General features: G+C 44.3%; 1 protein-coding gene across 2 annotated transcripts in view; it reads right to left on the bottom strand.

Annotated features, from left to right (window-relative positions):
- ST6GAL2 (ST6 beta-galactoside alpha-2,6-sialyltransferase 2) overlaps positions 1 to 20075 on the bottom strand; it is a 69175-nt gene extending 49100 nt beyond the window's left edge. The window contains exon 1 of one of the 2 annotated variants that reach the window (XM_060233777.1): positions 19753 to 20075. The gene's annotated coding sequence lies outside the window, so the exon portion shown is untranslated. The remainder of the gene's footprint in view (positions 1 to 19752) is intronic. The other variant, XM_060233775.1, reaches the window with a different exon arrangement.
- Positions 20076 to 21466: the final 1391 nt, after the last annotated feature.

Genomic DNA, 21466 nt, shown 5'->3' with positions numbered 1-21466 from the left:
CGCAGAGTGGTAAAGCTGCAGTACTGCAGTCTGAGCTCTCTGGTCACGACCTGAGTTCGATCCCAGCGAAAGCTGGGTTCAGGTGGCAAACTCAAGGTTGACTCAGCCATCCATCTTTCTGAGGGTGGTAAAATTAGTACCCAGCTTGCTGGGGGAAAAGTTTAGACTGGGGAAGGCAATGACAAACCACCCCATAAAAAGTCTGCCGTGAAAACGTGATGTGACGTCACCCCAAAGTTAGAAATGACGGGCACTTCCACCTTTACCTTTAATATGTTGCCCATCTTGTTTTTTGAGTTGCCTGGGAGAAAAGCAGACTTAAAAATGGGTTTTAATAAATAAAACAAAACTAAAGTAAGTAAAACAACCACCCCATGTCTGTTTCTCTCACTGACAACAATAAACTTTGACTCATCCAGAAATTTCAATGCACAAATCGATGTAATAACATTCAGGACTCTTATTTTGCCTTAGATTTTTCCTTCCATTTCTGAAATACAAATGGCATATCTTTCAGCTACAAAGGAGCCTATTCTTTTTGCATTCATGCATGCATGACTACCATTGATAGTTGTTACAAGAGTGCATCAAAGGGAGAATAAGCTTCCAAGTGCTTGCAATTACCCACTGCATCTTCAAAAAATCAATATGCTATTATAGCTGACCACACTCAAGAAATCCTTACATTTAAATAACATTAAAGTTGTGACTCAAACCTACATAACCCATAAAATTTAGATTATTTACTCAGGAGACTAAACTGCACAAAGCTTTTCCCTCATCTCCTGGCTTAGCTAATCATGCATTTGTCAGAAATGTTTTATTTGTAGGGCTTAAATACTGTGTATATGTTGCTTCACGAGAAGCATGCTGGCACAGTGGATACAAAGATGAAACAATTTTCTTGTCCTGGAGTCCAATCATCCATTACCCACAGAGGCCTGCAGGGAAACAGTTCAAAATCAAACTATGATGTGTAGTAATAAGTTTTCAACCACACCCACATTTCCTGGAAGGGACACCTGTTACTATATCCCTTAAGGAGATATTATCAGACTGCAAATACACTGTCACTAGGTTGCCCAAAGCAAGTTCAAATATTATTAAGGTCGACTTACAACCTGATCCTGTGCAAGGTCTGATCCTTCTGTGCCTGTGTAAATATTTAAGTTGGGGGAGGGAGAGGCAGTGGAAAAGCAAAAAAAATTGGTAAAGAGCCAAATTTACCAGCCACCTTTGAGAATCAAGCAGGAATATGAGACTACAGTGGCACAGCTTAATATTTTCTTAGCTCTCAGCAGCAGTCTGAACACCTACTTGCATAAGGCATCCCAAGTTATACCTCATGCAAGCACAACTGACTTGTTCTCTCTTTCAGATAAAGCATTCCAGAACTCAAGACTGCAAAGCAGAATCCTGGAACAACTATTGTGCATTGTCTGAACCCAGTGACATCTTTAAGACCAACAAAGTTTTATTCAAAGTATAAGTTTTTGTGTGCGTGCATACTTCTTTAGATATACACAAGATATTCTTCAGCATCTGAAGAAGTGTGCATACAAACAAAAGCTTATACTTTGAATAAAACCTTGTTGGTCTTAAAGCTGCCACTGGACTCCAATTTTGTTCTGCTGCTTCAGACTAACATGTCTACTACCCACCTGAATCACATATTGTATAGTGACATTACTGACATATAGCCACCAGGGGGCACACCAGCATACTGAAGGATAACTGAAAGTCATAACTAGGTAGCTACCTAGAGTCGCTGGAAGAGGGGCCAGAAAGACAGTAAAAGTGAGAGATTGTAGAACACAGAGTCTGGGAGAATTGTATGTTCAGACTGTCAGCTAGGAGCAAAGGGTATTCCACTGGACAGTGAAGAGGGACAGGCACATTTGAATAAGAAAGAGAATACCACTAGATTCTGTACATTAAATATTTTCATCTCTTTTGCATGGCTGTTTTTCAATTTGGAACACGTCATATGTTTCAGCAGCCTCCGAAATGGATGCCACAGCACATGTGCATATATATGCATCTAACAACTTTCATCTATCAGGGGCTGCGGATGTTGCTTTCTATATGACCAATGCAATACTCTACAATGTGCAGCTGGCTATGTCAACCAGTACTATGAATGCTACAGAAGCACCACAGAGACTTACATATGGGGAAACCTTTTCAGCCACAGCTATGCCACTACCATCACTTGGGAAGCAGTCCTAGGAAGGATGCACAACATGGACAGCTCCAAAAAGCTCCTTGCTGGCTCTTCTTCCTCTAACAACCTACAAATAAAATCCTGTTAAAATCCCTACTTAATTATCACTTCGGGTATATATGTTATAAAAACAAATTTCATTGCAGATACTGCATAGCCACAAGAAAAGCAAATATTTTTTAAAACTTCTGGAGAACTGTCAACACATGCATAGAAACTACTTTTAAAAATATGACTGTAGCGAGACATTAATCCAATGTCATTAAAAACATCTAAGGCATTGTGATGTCAAACCATAAGGTGGTGAAACAATGCCCTTGGTTAAACTATTATACTATTTTCCCATTCACCAAAGGTATTCTCAGTTCACAGTAGGAGATCATGAATAACATCATAGCGATAGAACAATATCATGCAAGGGTAATAGCCAGTCAATACAAGGAAGGAAGGGTTGTCATTCCAGCAACCAGACAAGTCTAGAGCTCAGTGACTAGAGAAACACAGCATACAGATGCATAAACTCTCCCCCCCCCAAAAAAAACCCCAGAAGAATTCAAGTCGTTGGTCCTAAAGGTCATACTTGACTCCTGCTTTGTTCTACCGATTCAGACCAACATGACTGCCCACCTGAATCTATCTACATAGAATCAAGGATTCTACACCAACAATGCTGGCAGTGTTCTGAAATAAGGTAGGGGGCAACCAGAGACAGGACTTTCTCTGTGGTGGTGCCTTGGCTACGGTATGCCCTCCTACAGAGATTCACCCTACAGCTAGGTTTTATGCCCTGGAAGCAAAACATTTGGATTTTTTGTTAATAGTGTTGTATCCATGGATGGCCTTTGCTGAGAATGTTTTTACTGCTGAAGCTGCTTTATTGCCCTTTTAAACTCCCTGCCGAATATCCTATCTGTGTTTTTATGTATCCCTTTTATCTTACTGTTTTATTAATATGACTATGTATTGTTTGTAATGTATTCCAGTGCTTTTATTGATTTTATTCTAAGCTGCTTCAGGCATATTTTATGGAGAAGAGGCAAACAATAAATGTGATGAGCCTGTATGACGGGAACAAGCTTTTTACAAGGAGCCACCTGGACATGAAAAACGGCAGCTACATAGTCACGGCAGATAACTCTTCAAACTGCCCAGTAGCTCACGGGGAATCAACATTGCAATGGGAAACAGGATTGGGTGAGGAGAAAGAGTTAAAACTCCATCCTAGGGAGATTAAAATGCCAGGGCAAAGTCTACCTGGAAATCATCAATATAGATGGAAAAGGGCAGGAAGAACAAAATTCACACTGCAATTCTCTCTACCAAGCAAAACTCTCACTGACTTTGCAACCTGAGTAAAAGGGCAACCACATGATGGTTCTTGGAGTTAGTAATACACTGCCTTCCATCCTGAGGGTCAGTTTGGTGTGGAGGTTAAGTGTGCAGACTCTTATCTGGGAGAACCAGGTTTGATTCCCCACTCCTCCACTTGCAGCTGCTGGAATGGCCTTGGGTCAGCCATAGCTCTGGCAGAGATTGTCCTTGAAAGGGCAGCTGCTGTGAGTGCCCTTTCAGCTCCACCCACCTCACAGGGTGTCTGTTGTGGGGGAGGAAGATAAAGGAGATTGTGAGCCACTCTGAGACTCTACAATTCAGAGTGGAGGGCAGAATATAAATCCAATATCACCATCTTCTTCTTCCCATACAGTCTGCTATCAAAGGGGGCTTATTTAAATCAGCACAGTCTCTACCAATAAGAGGCACCACATTTTGTCCCTGGGCACAAAGTGTCTGAAGAAAAAGACTGGAAAGAGAAAATTCATACGTCTGAGTTAGGAAGTACAAGAATCAACTGCCTCACTCAGGCAGCATCTGCCTCAAGGGGACCTGGAGCTCAAATTATACAGAGGGAAAAAGGTTAGTAGTGGTTGAGAATGGGGGACCTTACTGAAATTCTGAAATGTCCACTGCTCCCCTTGGAGTGGCCAATAGAAGAAGCACTCAGTAATGCACTTTCTACTTGGCTGGAAAGTCTCCTCAGCTAGTATATCTAGCAGGCATAAAGGTGGCTGGAACTGCTGAGATGTGGCAAGGGACTCTGATGGGGCGAAGAAGCTGAGGTCTTCCCTGAATGTTGTCTCTTGGCACTGGGATTCAGAAGTTTATGGCCTCTGAATGTGGAGACTCCCTTTATTCACCATAGCCACTGATAGAGCTATCCTCCATGAATCTAAGTAATACGCTTTTAAACCTGTCTATCCCTGTGGCCATCACTACATGCTCTAGTAATGGAATTCCACATCTAAAGTGGAACTCAGTGAACACAGCCAGACCTGTATAGCCCAGGCTAGCCGATGCCTCCCAACCGCATCCAAAAGCTACCTAGATTTTCCTGGTTTCATCTGCCTGAATCGGATGTAGGTCGCATAATCGCCGGCTGTGTGATCGCATGCGTGCAACTCAGAAGCGGAAGAGCTGTGTGATCATGCCAAGTCATTTCTGGCAAGGCCATTCCCCCCCCCCCCCCGCTCTCTGAGATGCGCTTGTGTGCTTCTCCAATTGAACGCGCGCACAGGGCCCTTTTTAAAAAAGACAACCCTTCTGCAGGGGTCGGTGGTTGAGCCAGGCTAGCAATGTGAATGGGCAACCACTGACCGCTTCCAGGATCTTGCCACTTCAGCAGTGTCTGATAGCCCAGAAATAGTTCAAACTGAAGCAGATTTTTTCATGACAGGATAAAATCGTGTCAATTTCACAGTGTGAAATCACCCAAAGTCTCTCAGTCGCGGTTGTAGCAACAGAGAAGCCCCTGGATTCTGCCTGTGCTGTATCCCAACCTGATTATCAAGCAGAGTTCCTAATTCATGCCAAAGAGATACAATTAGGACAGGCATAGCTGTTATTGAAAGGACAGAAATAGCACAGTCAGTTTCAAAAGGATTGCAGAAGGCTGGGATAACCTGTCTCTTTCTTCCTGCAGGGTCTAGGGTTGCCAGGTCCAACTCAGGAAATATCTGGGAACTTTGGGATGGATCCAGGAGACTTTGGGATTGGAGCCAGGAGCAAGGTTGTGACAAGCACAATTGAACTTCAAAGGGACATCTGGCCACCACATTTAAAGGGACTGCACTTCTTTTAAATGCTGTCCCTTCGTTGGAGATAATGGAGGAGGGGGCTCAAAGAATTGGACCCCGGGTTTCTTCTACACTGAAAAAGAATATCGCACATCCAAGAATCGTCTATTGTCAGGCTGAAGTCTGCTTCTCCTTTTCGGCATGCTGAAGTCTGTCTTTACTACTGTGTGAGCTGTGAAAATCATGGACTTTCACCTACCGTACAGAAAGTTATAAAAGACTTAGCTGTTTTATAAACGTTTAAATATTGACATAGGTGATTTGTCCTTCTCCTGATCATTGTTCTGTTTTGTATAAATGAATGTTGTTAAAGATTTGTTAAAGATATATGTTCTGTGTTTGTAAATGTCTATAGCTTTAAGAAGCACATCTTAGACTTCTCTTCACATGGGGGCGCAGTTTTGTTTCTCCATCTTCCAGCTAGGTGGCAAGGTGCAGAAGCAGCTGATCTGCCTCCCCCCCCCCATTTAAAGACTCTCGCCTATCAGTTGATCAGCGGGGGTCTTTAAATGAGGGGTAGGCAAAGGTCACTGCTACATAAGAGGCGGTGTGACCTCGCTCCGAAGCTGCCTCCTCTGCAATGGAAGGCAGCTTCAGAGCTAAGTGGCGCTGCCTCTTTCATCTGCCTTGGTCCCGGGCAGGTCAAAGGGGCAGTGTGGCGCCTCAGCCTCGCTTCAAGACTGCCTCCCCAGGCTCAAAGGAGAGCACATGCTGATGCACCATCTGCCACTCTCAACCTCCCAGGTCTGTGATCCAGGAAGCTGAGAGGGTCATGCCTGTGCAGCCTAGTTGCTGACAGGCCATGGACCAGTACCATGGGGACCCTGCCCTATGGAGAGCCCAGAAGACATTCAACCCGCTTTCTGATAACCCTGAAGCGAGGCAAGGACTTCCAAACTGGGGGATTCCCTGCCCCCAACTGGGGATTGGCAGCCCTAGCAGGGACCCTCCCCATGTCTGAGATTAATGCATTAAAAGGTAGCTCTCTCTCCAGTAGTGCACCTGCATGCTGGGATTGGCTGCATCTATTACTTTAACTTAGAAATGCATAAGAGGAAGGAGGCAAATCCACAGAAGAGGTTAGCTTTCTAATGGCTGCTGGTGGTATAGTCTGTCAGTCTGCATGGCCCTGGGGATAGTGGGATGAGATTTTCTTGCCTCTGCTGACTAGTGGCCTGCAAGGAGACATAAGAAATATGATGGTAATATGGGTACTAATTAGGTCCTTTCCAGTCTGCCTGTCTCAGCCTAGCTCTCCATTCTGCCACTGTCATCTTCCTGATGTTGACATTCAGAGTTGCATCTATTGGGGGACACAACAGAGTTGTCAAGACAATATTCTCCCATCCCATTTCTGCATGTTCTCTTTGTACTTCTCCATGCCTTCTGGCTCTTACCCTGGAAGGACAGAGACTTATGAAATCACAGTCAGCAGTAGCAACAGAGTGGTGTAGTAGATGTTCAAGCCTTGCACACAGGCACTTCAAGGCTTGTGACCCACCGAAGCAGCCTCCTTATTACAAACTGAATTCTTGTTCCAAAACCTCTGTGTGAGGGCCTTGCTTTTAAGTGTTAAGTGAGAGAAAAGCTTTAAGCCAGAGAACAGAATGTCCTTACATTAACAAGGGATCAGTGGGAGACGCTTTGATGCTTGAGTGTTCTGCTCACTTTGTTCTACTCAGGAAAACAGCAATACAGGATGTTCAGTCATATTCAGGTATGACTTTCCCCTCCCCCCTTGCTTACCTGTGTGAAGTAGCCTTGTCCTTCCAGCCCCCATTTGAGAACTGGAGATTAGATTCTTATTCTGTATCTGGAGTTCAGCCCCCATTTGAGAACTGGAGATTAGATTCTTATTCTGTATCTGGAGTTCAGTGGAGGAATATATGAAAGGATTCTAAGAGAATACAAGAGTTTCCCCCCTCCTCCATCTTCACTTTCTACTTTGTAGCTAGCCTTGACTTTTATTATCATAAACAGATCCCTGATGGAAGGGCATTTTCCAACGCCGCTCAAAGAGGCAGTGGTCCGTCCCCTCTTAAAGAAACCATCTTTAGATCCGGCCCAATTGGCACACTATCGGCCGGTCTCAAATTTGCCCTTTTTGGGCAAACTTATTGAGAGGGCAGTGTTGATGCAGCTACAGACTTTCCTGGAGGATGCTTCCGTCCTTGACCCATCTCAGTCCGGCTTTCGCCCGGGACATGGGACGGAGACGGTGCTGGTCGCCCTAGTAGATTACTTTCAACGGCATCTGGATCGGGGCGGCTCGGCGGTGCTGATGCTGTTAGACCTGTCGGCAGCGTTCGACACGGTCGACCATCGGCTACTGAAGGGCCACCTCGCCGACGCAGGGATTCAGGGGTTGGCCTTACAGTGGCTCTCCTCTTTCCTGGAAGGTTGGGGACAAAGGGTCACAGTTGGGGGGGAGCTGTCCCAGAGGTGCACACTCGACTGTGGTGTACCCCAGGGAGCGGTCCTCTCCCCGATGTTATTTAACATCTATATGCGGCCTCTTGCCCAGATTTCCCGAAGGCACGGGCTAGGGTGTCACCAGTACGCTGATGACACCCAGCTCTACCTACTGATGGACGGCCAGCCGACCTGCGCCCTGGAAAATCTAGATCGGGCATTACATGCCGTGGCTGAGTGGCTCAGGCTGAGCGTGCTGAAGCTTAATCCTGCGAAGACAGAGGTCCTTTGCTTGGGCCGCCGCGGCCCGGGAGGGGGAATCCCCCTACCAGCCTTTGACGGTGCGCCGCTGGTAGCGGCGGACAGGGTCAGGAGCTTGGGGGTGCTATTGGAGCCGTCCTTAAAGATGGAGGCTCAGATAGCAGCCGCTGCCAAGTCCGCGTTTTTTCACCTTAGGCGGGCAAGGCAGTTGGCCCCCTTCCTGGAGCGCAACGACCTAGCAACAGTGATCCATGCTACGGTCACCTCGAGGTTGGACTACTGTAATGCCCTCTACATGGGGCTGCCCCTGTCACGAACTCGGAAATTGCAGCTGGTGCAGAATGCCGCGGCCCGGCTGTTACTGGGTCTCCCAAAGTGGGGACACATTCAGCCGGGTCTCCGGACCCTGCACTGGCTTCCAGTGATATACCGAGTCCGGTACAAGGTGCTGGTTATCACCTTTAAAGCCCTATATGGCTTGGGACCTGTCTACCTGAAGGACCGTCTTTCCCCGCATGTTCCCCAGAGAGTACTGAGGTCAGGAACACAATATCTCCTTACTGTCCCTGGGCCGAAAGAAGCCCGCGTGAAATCCACCAGAGAAAGGGCTTTCTCTGTTATGGCCCCTACATGGTGGAATCAGTTGCCGGAAGAGGTGAGGGCCCTGCGGGACCTTGTTCAGTTCCGCAGGGCCTGTAAGACGACCCTCTTCCGGCTAGCCTATACCTAGCTTGAGAATTTAATGCAACTTGCCAGAGTTCTTTTATATACATTTCGAATATTTATTAATATTTATGGTTTTATCTGTTTTAAATGTTTATTCTCTTATATGTTTAAATATTGCTTAATTTTATGCTGGATCTATGTTGGAAGCCGCCCTGAGCCACCCGTGGGAAGGGCGGGATATAAATTCTACATAAATAAATAAAAAAATTATTGGTGTTTAGATGGTAAGCTTCCAGTGTTCTTCACCAAGTTTTCATTGTCAATAGATCCTCCCAGTAATCTGGATGAAGGGTAAGAGTGATGCAATGCTTCACTAATCATCTTGATATACAAGAGGTCTTACCTCACTGTATGCTCCTGTCATTGTTCTATGATTGGCAGCTGCAGTAGCTGGATTCCAACCCCACACTGCAGTTGTGGGAGCAGTCACCCGGAGCAACCTGCAGTAAGTACATTTTAATTTGGAGGAGAGAACAAGCCCACAGGATTCCTATGAAGCCTTGTTTTTGCCCCATCATGCCTCTGCTCTTCCTGTCCTTTCTGCTTAAGTTCTCTGCTAGCATCAGGAATCTGCCAGTAATGGATACTGCAGGTTCAGTGGTGGCACTGCACTGACCTTGATTCCTTACAGTGGTGTTTCTTTGTCACAAGGGCATCTACAAATATTGAAAGGAGGAGTTGGTGAAATGTGGTCTTCTTAGCATGTCATGTAAGACATAGGAAGAAACAGTGGTGCTGCTGATACAAAAGCCAAACAGCAAAAACACTCTACTTGCTGACTTATGGTACTCTCCAATGTTCCCTCTAAGCTGCAAGAGTCCTGTGAGCAAAAATTCTACTTTGTGAGCTACTGGCATTAAAAGTTGTGAGCTATTGCATAAATTAATGTGCTCTGGGGTCATCCTTCCTGAGCTAAGACAAAAATGTGTGAGCTGGAGGCTAAAAATCTGTGAGCTAGCTCACACTAACTCAGCTTAGAGGGAGCATTGGAACTCTCTGTATTTATTTATTTACTTCTTTATAGCTCACTTTTCTCCCCAATGGGGAGTCCTAGGGTTGCCGATCCCGAGTTGGGGATTTGGTTTGGAGGCCCTCCACCTGCTTTAGGATTATCAGAAAGGAGGTGAGTCGAATGTCTGCTGGGCACTCCATTATGCCCTATGGAGACTGGTTCCCATAGGGTATACTGGGGAACTAATCTGTGGATATCTGGGGCTTTGGGGAAGCAGTTGTTTTAGGTAAAAGCATCAAATTTTCAGCATAGCATCTGGTGTCTCTCCTCAAAGAAGCCACCAAATTTCACAAAGATTGGACCAGGGGTCCAATTCTATGAGCCCCAAAAGAAGGTTCTCCCTCCTTAATTATTTCCAAAGGGGAGGTATTTAAAAGGTGTTGAGTCTCTTTAAATGTGATGGCCAAAATTCCATTTGAAGTTCAATCATGTTTGTAACAATCTTGCTCCTGGATCCACCCTCAAAGTCTCCTGGATCCACCCCAAAGGCCCCAGCTATTTCCTGAGTTGGACGTGGCAATCCTAATGGGGACCCAAAGCCTCTTAGATACTCCTCTCCTGTTTTATCCTCTGTGTGCCAGGTTAGGCAGATAGTGTGTAACAAGGCCCCAGTTCACCCAGCACTCTTCCATGGCTGAATGGGGATCTGAACCTGGGTCTCCCAGACCTTAGTCTGACAGTCTAATCTCTACACCACGCTGCAAGCAATGAGTCCAAAGAGAAAGGAAGAGAGCCTATTAACTAGGGCTGGCCTTTACAGTCAGCCAAACTTGCCTTCACCCTGCCCCTTCTCCAAAGTGAGAGGATGGGGTTTTGACTCACACTGTGCTAAGCTCAGCTATCTCAACTGGAAACCACTTGAGTCACTTCTCTCCTTACCAGCAATAAAGAGTTTGTCATACTAGTCTCAGATATACCAGGAAAGTACCAAGAAATCTTATTAATGTCTAAGTATCTCTTATTAATGTCCAAGAATCTCTAGGCACCAGGAAGGAACCCTCTGAACTGTAAAGTAAAAGACATGCCAACCATTAAAGAATGTCTAGATGAACCCCTGAAATTAATTTAAACATCTAAGGATTAAGATACATTCTTTAAAATGCCATCATGACCATGGTGCTTTAAAATGGCAGCTTTTGTCTACACTTACACATATATACTGCAACATCATGTAGAAATAATAACAATTTCCTACAGCTATGATTCTGCAAAAGTTAAATTCTGTAACATTAACATAGAACATTGTGATTTAATTTTAAGAGTACAGTTTTCCCAATGTCCTATAGCACTTCCAACGTGGACTGTACAAAGACCTCTTAAGGAAATGAGCCTGTCCATAAAATTCTGCTTGAGGGAGTGTTATCTATTCTTGCATACAGAGAAACCACATTAATAATTACATTCATACAGGATATTCTAAAGAAATAAAATAAACCCTATATAGAGTTAATACAGTTCTGGGAAACAAGAATATTTTTACAACTATCATGGCCCCTGACTTTTGATAGAACCTTTGGAACTGGCTTTTTTTACATAATGATGCTAACAAAATGCCCATCATTTTTGGTAGGTCAGCAAGGGTCTATGTAGGATTACAAGGATCTCTGTAGGATGTAATTGGATTCTGAGACTCATTGCACACCTCAGCTGACACCCCACACAGACACACACATATCATATATATGTTTTGTAGCTGTATTTTATTGGTATTTTATTGAGTTATTACTGTGTTTTAATTGTTTTATTACGACTGTGATCCACTCTGAGCCTGTATGGGAAAGGGTGGAATATAAATCAACCAAAATAAATAAATAAAATAAATATCAGGAGATAGACAAGTTTTGTGCCTACTACAATGCCCACTAGTTTTCTTCCCTTTCATTTTGTACCTTTCCTTTCTCCCCAATCACAGCCCAAACCAGCTTACATCATTCTTCTCTGCTCCATTTTATGTTCACCCAAATGCAGAACTTTACATGGATGCATGGTTTCCATTCACTTATCTGAAAGAGGTTATACTTGGGATCACCATTAATGGATGGAAACTATACATGCCCATGGTAACCCTAGTTTTGGGGGTTTTTTCCACCTCCCCCAAGCAGCGTTGTCCATTGAGCCTATCTGCAATTCAATGTATATGACTATTATGTGGACTTTTCATATTTCTGTTTTCCTAGCCTACATAGTGCTTTAAGGTCCAATATTATCTACATCTTCTGAGATATCACACTGGTGATGGCGCTCCCGTGTTAATTATGTTTAGAATGGTAGCTCAGTCATGCTAGCATGCAACAAAGATGGAATAAAGGAGCTTTTAAAATGCAAACTTGTGTGCAAAAAGAAAATCTTTCTTGACTGTTTTCATGATTCCATTTTACAGCATAGGCTTTTTTTTAGTATAATTAACTATATAATATTGATTTAAATAATACCACTCTCAAAAATTGCACTCTTTGGGCATTATTTTTATTGTATTCTACAAAGCTGTAAAATTAAGCATGTTAAAGGTGTAAAATTTTATCACAGGCTGCATACACACTTTGGCCGTTTTCCCACTCACGTTTTACTGGCGCCACGACCATCCTGACGCCGGCGAATCTGCCTGGATTTCGCATCAGAAGCTCCGGCGCTCCCAGAAGCGCCGGCTACTTCCGTCGCTAAGCCAGCGCAAACGGAAATCGCAAAGATGCAGGAAAACGTTTGCGCTGGCTTAGCGACGGAAAGCGCCGGCGCTTCTGGGAGCGCCGGCGCTTCTGTTGCGAAATCCAGGCAGATTCGCCGGCGTCAGGATGGTCGTGGCGCCAGTAAAACGTGAGTGGGAAAACGGCCTTTCTCATGCACCAATAATGCTCACATTTTAGGGACGGAACATATTTATTTTGGCTAAACAGTGTGCATAGACTGCTGTGCTAATCTTTAATAATTAAACAAGACAAAGATCAAATGATGCCTAATAAGCCATTTACAAGACAAATTAACCATGTTGTTGAAGACTATTCCAACAATTTGTGAAACAGTAAGTGGGAATTATAGTCTTTATGTTTATTTTCTTCCAAGCTGTTCCTAATAGTATTCCTTTTGTCACCATTCTTTCATGTATATTTCAAGTATACAAGGTGACTTTTGTGTTTCTTTGTAATGAAACCTACAAACTGATTTGCAAAAAGAAAGGCAGCTGAGTTTCTTAATTGTTTTTGTTTCTTGCGTACTGGTTTTCACCAAGACAACTGTAAAGGTAGATGATGTGAGATTTTTAAAACTAGAATTGTAAAAAATTATACTGCTGTTTACTGAAGCACTAATATTTGAGAGCCTGAGGATAATTGCCAAATCATAACCAACACTGAATTTGTTGCCTCTAACATTTATGATCAGATGTATCACCTATCAACGCTTCTTGCTGTTACTGGGCATTGTCCCCAATGCAGTCCCAAAGATGCTTATGGAAGATACAAACAGGACTGTTTTAATTATAGAAATAAGCTTTATGCGAACTGCTGCTTCCAGAAACAAGGCAAGGAAAGAAAGAATTGCCCAAGGCTTGCTGCCAGTTTGTGACATGAAGGAAGTTCCTGTGCTTTTAAAACCAGTGTGATAAAGAGTATTTAAATAGGTGCACTGCTTCTTAGTTTAGGCAGTGAACAACACCTTTTGAAATTGGAATCCACAACACTATTTATTTAGCAGGTGCTGGTCTTGAATCCTAGCTTAGAAGGACTTTTGATATCTACCGCCCTTTGTTTTGCATTTGTGGTTGCATACCTATGCCGATATCTTATAAGGATAAATTTCACAATTAGTGAATGGTAAAAGCATTGCTTCTAGGCCCAAGAAGGCAGATGAATGGAGGAATAACTAGGAATTAGACAGCATGATCCACAAGGCCAGATGTACATCTTAAGTCCAAACATATTATATTTCCTCAGGCATAAACTCCAGTGAGACTTAACCAGTAATTGTGCACAGCATTGTATCCCAAGCTTCATAGCACAGAAGACATATACCCTTATGCCTAATCATGAGAAAAGCCACTGGGTATCTTCAAAGGTCAAACTCTCCAAGGAAGATATAAAATTTAGTTAGTATTTTCTAAAAAACATAAGAATAGCAGGCAACCCTGGGTCGGAAAGGAAAACCCTAAAGCCTCTCTCCATTTCATTTCTTATATTCAGTTTCCCCCACTTAATTTCCACAGTAATAGATAAAACACTGCCAATCACATTTTAGAATAAATTATTGACAAATGTAGTTAAAGTTCAGGAACTACCTGAGAGGCAATCAACATTAATGTATTGTAAAACAATAATGAGGATCTTTGAAAATGTCAATACCATGTAACAGTTTCCTCAATAGAGGGACATGATTTTTTAGAATATACTAAATAACAAATTTAGTATATTCTAAAAAATCGTCCCTGTTTTGAAGAAAAGATTCCATGGTATTGGTATTTTCAAAAAAAACCTGGGGTTTTGGTGGCGGCGGGAGGGGAGGGGTAAAGACAAAGTAACCTTATGCACCTATTTTCATTAGCAAGTGTGTATCATGTACTCTTTTTAACAGAAGAAACATCTTCTTCCAAAACAGGAATTGTATATCCTTCCAAGATTGAGGGAGAGGAAACTAAGAACATCAAAACCATCGCTTGGCTACTGTCTTAGAGGAATACATTCATCCAAATACCAGATTATGTGGACCCTAATAAGTAACATTCAAGATCTTAATCTTCATATTAGAGTGAAAAATGGCCCTTCAAGTCAGTTTAAAACATACTTCACTAGCATGGGAAGGAACAGAAACTCAATTTAAAATCTCCTCAGGGAAACAGGAAAGGATAAGGAGTGATCAGGTAGCAGCTACCTAGTGAAAACAGAACTAGGTTTCTTTAGTGAAATCCAAATCTCCGGCATTCCTTTTCTCATTAGTACTGTCCACTGCCATTTCATTGGTTGTACTGTACCCTGCCAAGTCTATCTCCCTTTTACTTTGTTTTCTGCCAAGTTCAGCAAATATTGTTCTCATCACTCTTTCAGTTATAGATTAATGTTATTTGTCAGTGAAGCCAATCAAGCTATTCAGAGTTTCATACCCAATGTTTTCTATACCTTTCATTCCTACCAGGAGTGTGCAAAAAAACCTGGTATTTTCCAGGTTTGGATATACTGAACCCTCAAAATATCAGTATTTCCTAATATTCCTGAATACCAATACTGGTACAGTATTTGGATTCGGGAAATATTCAGGATAGCTGAATTTTTGGGGGTTAAATGGAGCCAAGAAGGAAAAAAGAGAGGATGACCTGCCACTTCAGGAGCTGAGAGCTCTGCATGACCCAGCCAATCTTGGGCTGGCTTTTCTTTGCAGCTCCGTTTAAATGGAGCTGCAAAGAGGAGTCAGCCCCACCTGGTGGTTTGGGGTTGTCAGCTCCCACCACACCCACTGATCCTGGGCTGGCTCCTCTTTGCAGCTAATTGAAACCAAGCTGCAAAGACAAGCCAGCCCCAGCCAACATGGTGTATAGCTGTCAGCTCCTGCTGCCCCTTCTGATGCTGAGCTGCTTACTCTTTGCAACTTAGTTGAAACCAAACTGCAAAAAAGAGCCACCCCAGGATTGCTGAATTCATTCCAAAGGGACTGAGAGCCCTTTAACTGCAGCAATCTGGCAGTCCCCCCAAAAAATCCCAAATATTTTTGGAGCAGCCATTTTCAGATAGCCAAATCAGTAGCCCACTTGGTAACCAGCTGAGAAAATTCCCAACAAATACCAATAAGGTATTTGAGTATTTTTCAGTTCAGTTTATACTGAGCACATATCCCTAATTCCTACACAGACTTCTACAAATGTTCTAATATACTCGTTTTAATATTATTTAGTAGTGTGGCATAAAAGAGAGAGTCCTCCATCACATGTACATTAGGTTCTCTGCAGTCCATCTGCACTCATAATGAACTGAGGTGGTACTGAAGCTTTAGCCCATACATTAGAATGGCTATATGAAATCAACTCTCTAACACTACAGCCACTCTGATGTATCCAACTATAATGTATTTCCATTTGCAAAAGAGGTGGTAGCAATCTCCACTGATTGTTTCTTCCCATTGCAGATTCATATTTTGTTGATGCTCGAGGATCCAATGACCTATTTCAGAGAACTCAATGGCCTGCAGAAGGAGGTGGAAGCAGGGAAGTCCATGGATGACTGTGGTGGCAATCTTGGGATTCTGTGGCCCAGGCAGAACTCATGAATGAGACCCTGGAATCACTGTGGGTAGCCCTACCCCCCCCCCCCAAAGAGGGAGGGAAGGAGAAAAAGGCAGCTGACTGGGCACCTTGTTCCTGCATCACATGGGCAGCTGCAAGACTTGTTTGGGGGGCACCTCCTCTCTGTGTGGGCAGCTTTACTTCCTTCCTGTACTGCATAGACATGGTTGGGCCATGGGGCCCGGAGCAGCTGACTTAGATGCCGCTGGATGACTAAAAACATCCCACGAAATCCACCTACTACATATGCAGCTGCCTTACACTCAGACCCTCAGTCCATCAAAGTCAGTATTGTCTACTCAGACTGGCAGCGGCTCTCCAGGGTCTCAAGCTGAGGTTTCTCATGCCTGTTTGCCTGGACCCTTTTTGTTGGAGATGCCAGGGATTGAACCTGGGACCTTCTGCTTACCACTGAGCCACCGTCCCTCCCCTATTATTATTATTACTATTATTGCTTATGCACTGATTTACATGCATACATCACACAGACACACAAAGCTGCCATAAACTGAGTCATACCATTGGTCTATTAAGGTCAGTATTGTCCACGGTGGCTGGCAGTGGCTCTTCAGGGTCTCAAGATGAGGTCTTTCACATCATCTACTACCTGATCCTTTTAATTGGAGAATTCAGGATTTGAACTTGGGTCCTTCTGCATGCAAAGCAGATTCTCTACCATTGATTCATGGCTATTCACTACCTCTTGATTATTCAACACTTGTTAACTTCCCATTTATATTTTGACGACTTTCCTTTCAACAGTGCTATGTGTATGAGTCGCCATGTAGTGATTACTCTGTGATGGTACTGTCAATTCACACAAGATGATCACTTGAGGTTACAACAAATGAGTGATGAATATGCATGTGAGAACCAGCCTTCATATATGCATGTATATATAAATAAATCTGAAAGTATTCCACAGAACTATGCAGATAGAGAACCTATGTTCAAGGTCTAGTCTATTTAGTACACATATCAACTTACACAATATCAGTTCCTCAAAATGAAAAAAACAAAATGGGCATGCATAGGAGAGCTGTGGAAACATGAAAGGCTATTTTAATTTTATGCTATACAGCGAAATGCATTATCATATATATGTGCATATGTACTGTGTACAGTTTAAGAAATAGCATGCAGTCACGCAAATGCATAAAGATGACATTATTACTAGTAAAAGCACTCACAGAATGAAGATTGATATACAAACTCTACATTGTAACAAGCAACCTTAATATTGTCTTGATAACAATGCCTGGTCCAAGAGTTGTTATACAGGGAAAACATGAACTATGAATATGAGAATATGAGCTATTTCCACAGATCTGCTACCTTGCATCAATCTTAGCAGTAGCTCACAGAAGTTGTAAAACGAAGAATGTCACCTCACAGATTTCTTGAAATTCTCTTTGCCCATACAAATACTTCTTCAGAGAAATACAAACACAACTTTTTGGTGTCAGAACAGAGGGTAACAACATAGCCCAATGCACTTTAGATTATTTAATCAGCTGTGCACCCATCACAAGGCTTACACACAAATACATTGTAGTTTTTGCCCTAACTTGCCACAAGAAATTCAACTGCAGTAAAAAAACAGATTTGTACTTTTAAGAGCTAAGTCATTAGAAAGAAGAATACACAAAAAAAGCTAAGAGGAGATGCTAAATACTGCCTTCTACATCCATCGTCCAGTGAGGCTTATTCCTACTCTATTCAGTATGGAGGCAAGATTGTGAGGAGTCAGGAAGGCATGGCACTCCATATATTAAAGTCTTCTGCACCATGAAATTCATGCTTGCAGTGCTCACTGTCCCTTAGCTGTTCTGTTTATGAGCTTTGAGGAAGGGAAATAAGTGCAAAGTGTTCTCCACACTCACAGCGTGTGGTCCTTCTCCATACGATCACATCAAATTTTCTCAAGAGATCCAAAGTGCTCCACTTGAATCCAGACAATGCAGACAAGGTCCTATTTCAAGTTTAATCACTCAAGAGTCCCGCTTAGAAGAAACAGCATTTTCTTCTAAATTACTTATTTCAATTTTCAGATAAGCTTTAATGTTCAGACAGTCAAAAAATTAGAGCTACTCTCTTCAACCTCAAACAAATACCGATAAAATTATTAGTTTTTAGAGAAATTTACATTTCATTCCCACCCCTGGTTGTCTGAATTGCAGCTGCCAATCTAAGCCTAAAGAGCACCTCTCTCCAATAAATCCTACACATTTCAGTGAAGAACATATCCTGGGATTAGAGTAGTTGTTTAGAATTCAAATTAACAGGAATTACTTCTACCTAGGTGAATTTCAGACTGGGATTCAAATGGCTGAAATTGAATATTAACCCATGACCTTAAATCACTCATGTCCTGCTAAGACATTTTAAACAAGCAAATAGATGAATGTAAAGAGGCTAATGGCAAATATTGTAAAGATTTAAACCAGTTATATATATAGCATGTCATTATTGAAATGTCTGTAAACCATATTGTTTTCTCAAGGAAGCCACCCATGGAAAAATATATATTTCCAACTGTACAGAAACACTCAAGAACACACAATCACATAGATGTTCACAGCCATGGATTCCCTCCCCCCCCCTTGCTCAACTGTTCAAAGGTCAACCTGAAAAACATAAAAAAAAGCTAATAGAAACGCCCCGGAAAGCCAATTTAAAGACCTAATTTAAATTCCTGGAAAGCGCAGCTTCTCTAAACATATCTATTCAAGTCTCTGAACTGCCAAGTCATACAAACACACACACTGCCTACTGGAAGGCGCAGAAAACAAAAAGGCACCCGAGCTGAAACTCAGATGGCCTTTACAGTTAATATTATGCTTAACAACAGTACAAAAAGCGGGCGGGTGGGGGTTGTACCTAAACACACACATTGCATTTTGTGCAAGTCTGAGGGTCTAAGCAAACTTGATCCCTTCAGATGCTCATGGTGAAGGTCTGAGAGGCTGAAGAACCTCCCTAGTTTCTCGAATGATGTTTGGGCTTTTTCTGCACACAAAAGCGTCAGGTTATTAACCACATGCAGAAGGAGCAAGAGACTGGTGGAGTTTACGAGCCAGAGGGCAAAAAAAGACTTCGGATTTCCTCGGCACTTTAGAGCGACCACAGTCGGGGGCGGGGGAGACCCTTGAGGCACTCTCCGTTCGCATTAGCGCTCCTTGCCAAGCGATGTTAAACGGGGTGAAAAGGGAGGCGCGCGCAGAAAGACAGCATCTTCCTTAATAATATGATGGGACACCCACACTCCATTCCCGCTTGCTTCCCCACACGCACGCCCACCAACCTACACACCCACATATATAAACTGAGCTTACAGCAGATCTTCCGTCCGCTCCTTGATGAGCCAGGAGCAAAGGTCCCTCGCCTGCACGCGCCAACCCGCTCCCACATATCAACATCTCTCCCGCCCCCCCCCCCCAGCTTTGCGCCCCGCATCTCCTCCTGCCGCTCCCCAACTATCAGCCCCCTCCTCTTTCCTTCCAACCCCGTATGGACTCCTCCCGCCTCTGACCCCTGCTGCCCCACTCTCCTCTGGCACATGGCCGTGGAGGTGGCACGCGGGGCTGAGCGCGCGCGCGTGCGCTTGCCTCGCGCTTTCTCTTTCTCTCGACCGTGGGGTCGACTTCGCCGCCTCCCGGGACGGGGAAGAGCCTCTCTTTCTCCCACCCACCCAGCCCCTCTCCCTCCTCGGCTCACAGCCCCTTACCGAAGGAGCGCTCCGGCAGCCGGTTTAGTTCATTCTTGTTCCCCTTCCCGGAGAAGGCGGCGGTGGCGAGGGGGAGCCAAGGGGGGCATTAAAGCCCCGGGCCACTCAGCAGCCGGGGCTCTGGCTGCTGCTGTCGGCTGGCCGCGAGCACCGGGGGCCGCTGGTGCGGAGGGCTGGTGGACATGCTGAGGCAACCTCGGCGCCGCCGCCGCCGCCGCTGCTACTGTTCCAGCTCCTGCCTTGGCGGTGTCTCTATGGCTTCTGAGGTACTGGGAGCTGCTGCTGCTGCCGCCGCCGCTTCCGTCGGCTCTGCGTCCTGGACTGCGAGGGCGGGAGGAGAGGGAGGGGTGCGCGCGGCTTTTTCATTGTTCAGGGGAAGGGCAGCGGAGACAGGGACGGGGGGGGGGAGGGAGGAGAGGCAGAAGGGGGTGGGGATGGCTGTGGCCTCTTCTTGCCCTCCCCCAGCTCGCCGCTCCTCAGAGTCTTAGGCAAGTTCGGGTTGAGGGGGAAGGTCAACGTTTCGAAGGCGACGGCGAGCACACCCACTTGTCTCTCCTACCATGCTGTAGGGCAACCCAGGGTGAAGAGGGGAGCGAGGCCACACCTGCTGACTGTTTCCTTAACCTTTTGGAGCCCTGCCTGGGTTGTCCAGGGGGCGCGCGCTTGAGAATTGCTCTTGCTGGCTCCTGTTGCCACTGGAACCAGTTAGTGCAGAGACAGGAGGAGTCCTGTCCTGCATTTCTAAGCTCAGAGGCTTCGCACAGTGATTGGGACCCTGTTTTTGCGGAGGCCTGGTTGGCACCACCTCTAAAGGTTAAATGTTTCAATTTATATGTGCCAAGGACTTCCTGCAGACATTTGTTTCTATGCCATGACATCTAGGGGGACTTGGCCAGCAGGTCACCTCTCCACATGCATACAGGATGCAAAAGTCTGAATAGGGTGCAGGTTCAGCCAAAAATCCAGAGTCTCTACATAGTTCCAGTTATGTACACAATTGGGGAACATGTTCTTTGCAGTATTTCCAGCCAGTCACAGAGAAAGCCTGTACATGTACACATGCTGAGTTTTTCAGATGAATGCATAGAAGTTGGAAACAAGGATTGACTCATTTCACACATTTGGTGAGCATTCAAGAATAATGAATGAAAAGCGTGAAGGGAAAGCATAACTGCAAACATGTCAGGGAAAGGGATCTGATGTGGCCACACTCAGTTTGATTGATATGTTTGGATACCTCTCATCCCTGGGAGGTGTAGCAAATTGGGCACAAGTCACTGTTTGTCAGGAATCAGGTTTGGTCAGTGCCTCATGCAGCATAATGGATGGCTTTTTTAATTCCATAAATCACAGGATATCATGTGCTGTAGGACCAAAGCATCTGTAACACTTACCGTTTTTGTACACAGTTTACCTTGCAGTCACAATCCTGTTCCCTCCGCAGCGTCCGGTCGGATTTCCCACCATCTGCGCCGGAGTTACAGGAAGTGCCGCAGCCTCTGTGTAGCAAATGTAAACTGGTGCGAAATCCAACCAGACGCTGCGAAGGGAACAGGATTGTGACTGCGAGGTTAGCTGTGTGTGAAAACGGTCACTGAAAGAGCAGATTAAAGAAGAGAATGCCCTGCAGAACAGACAGTCTATTTTATGTCCCTATATACTCTCAGGACTAACAGGAGTTGGGAGACTGCTTTGTGAGAAGGCATTCAATCAA

The sequence above is a fragment of the Heteronotia binoei genome, chromosome 3, assembly GCF_032191835.1.
Source record: "Heteronotia binoei isolate CCM8104 ecotype False Entrance Well chromosome 3, APGP_CSIRO_Hbin_v1, whole genome shotgun sequence".
Lineage (NCBI taxonomy): Eukaryota > Metazoa > Chordata > Lepidosauria > Squamata > Gekkonidae > Heteronotia > Heteronotia binoei.
This window is presented reverse-complemented; position numbering and strand designations above follow the sequence as displayed.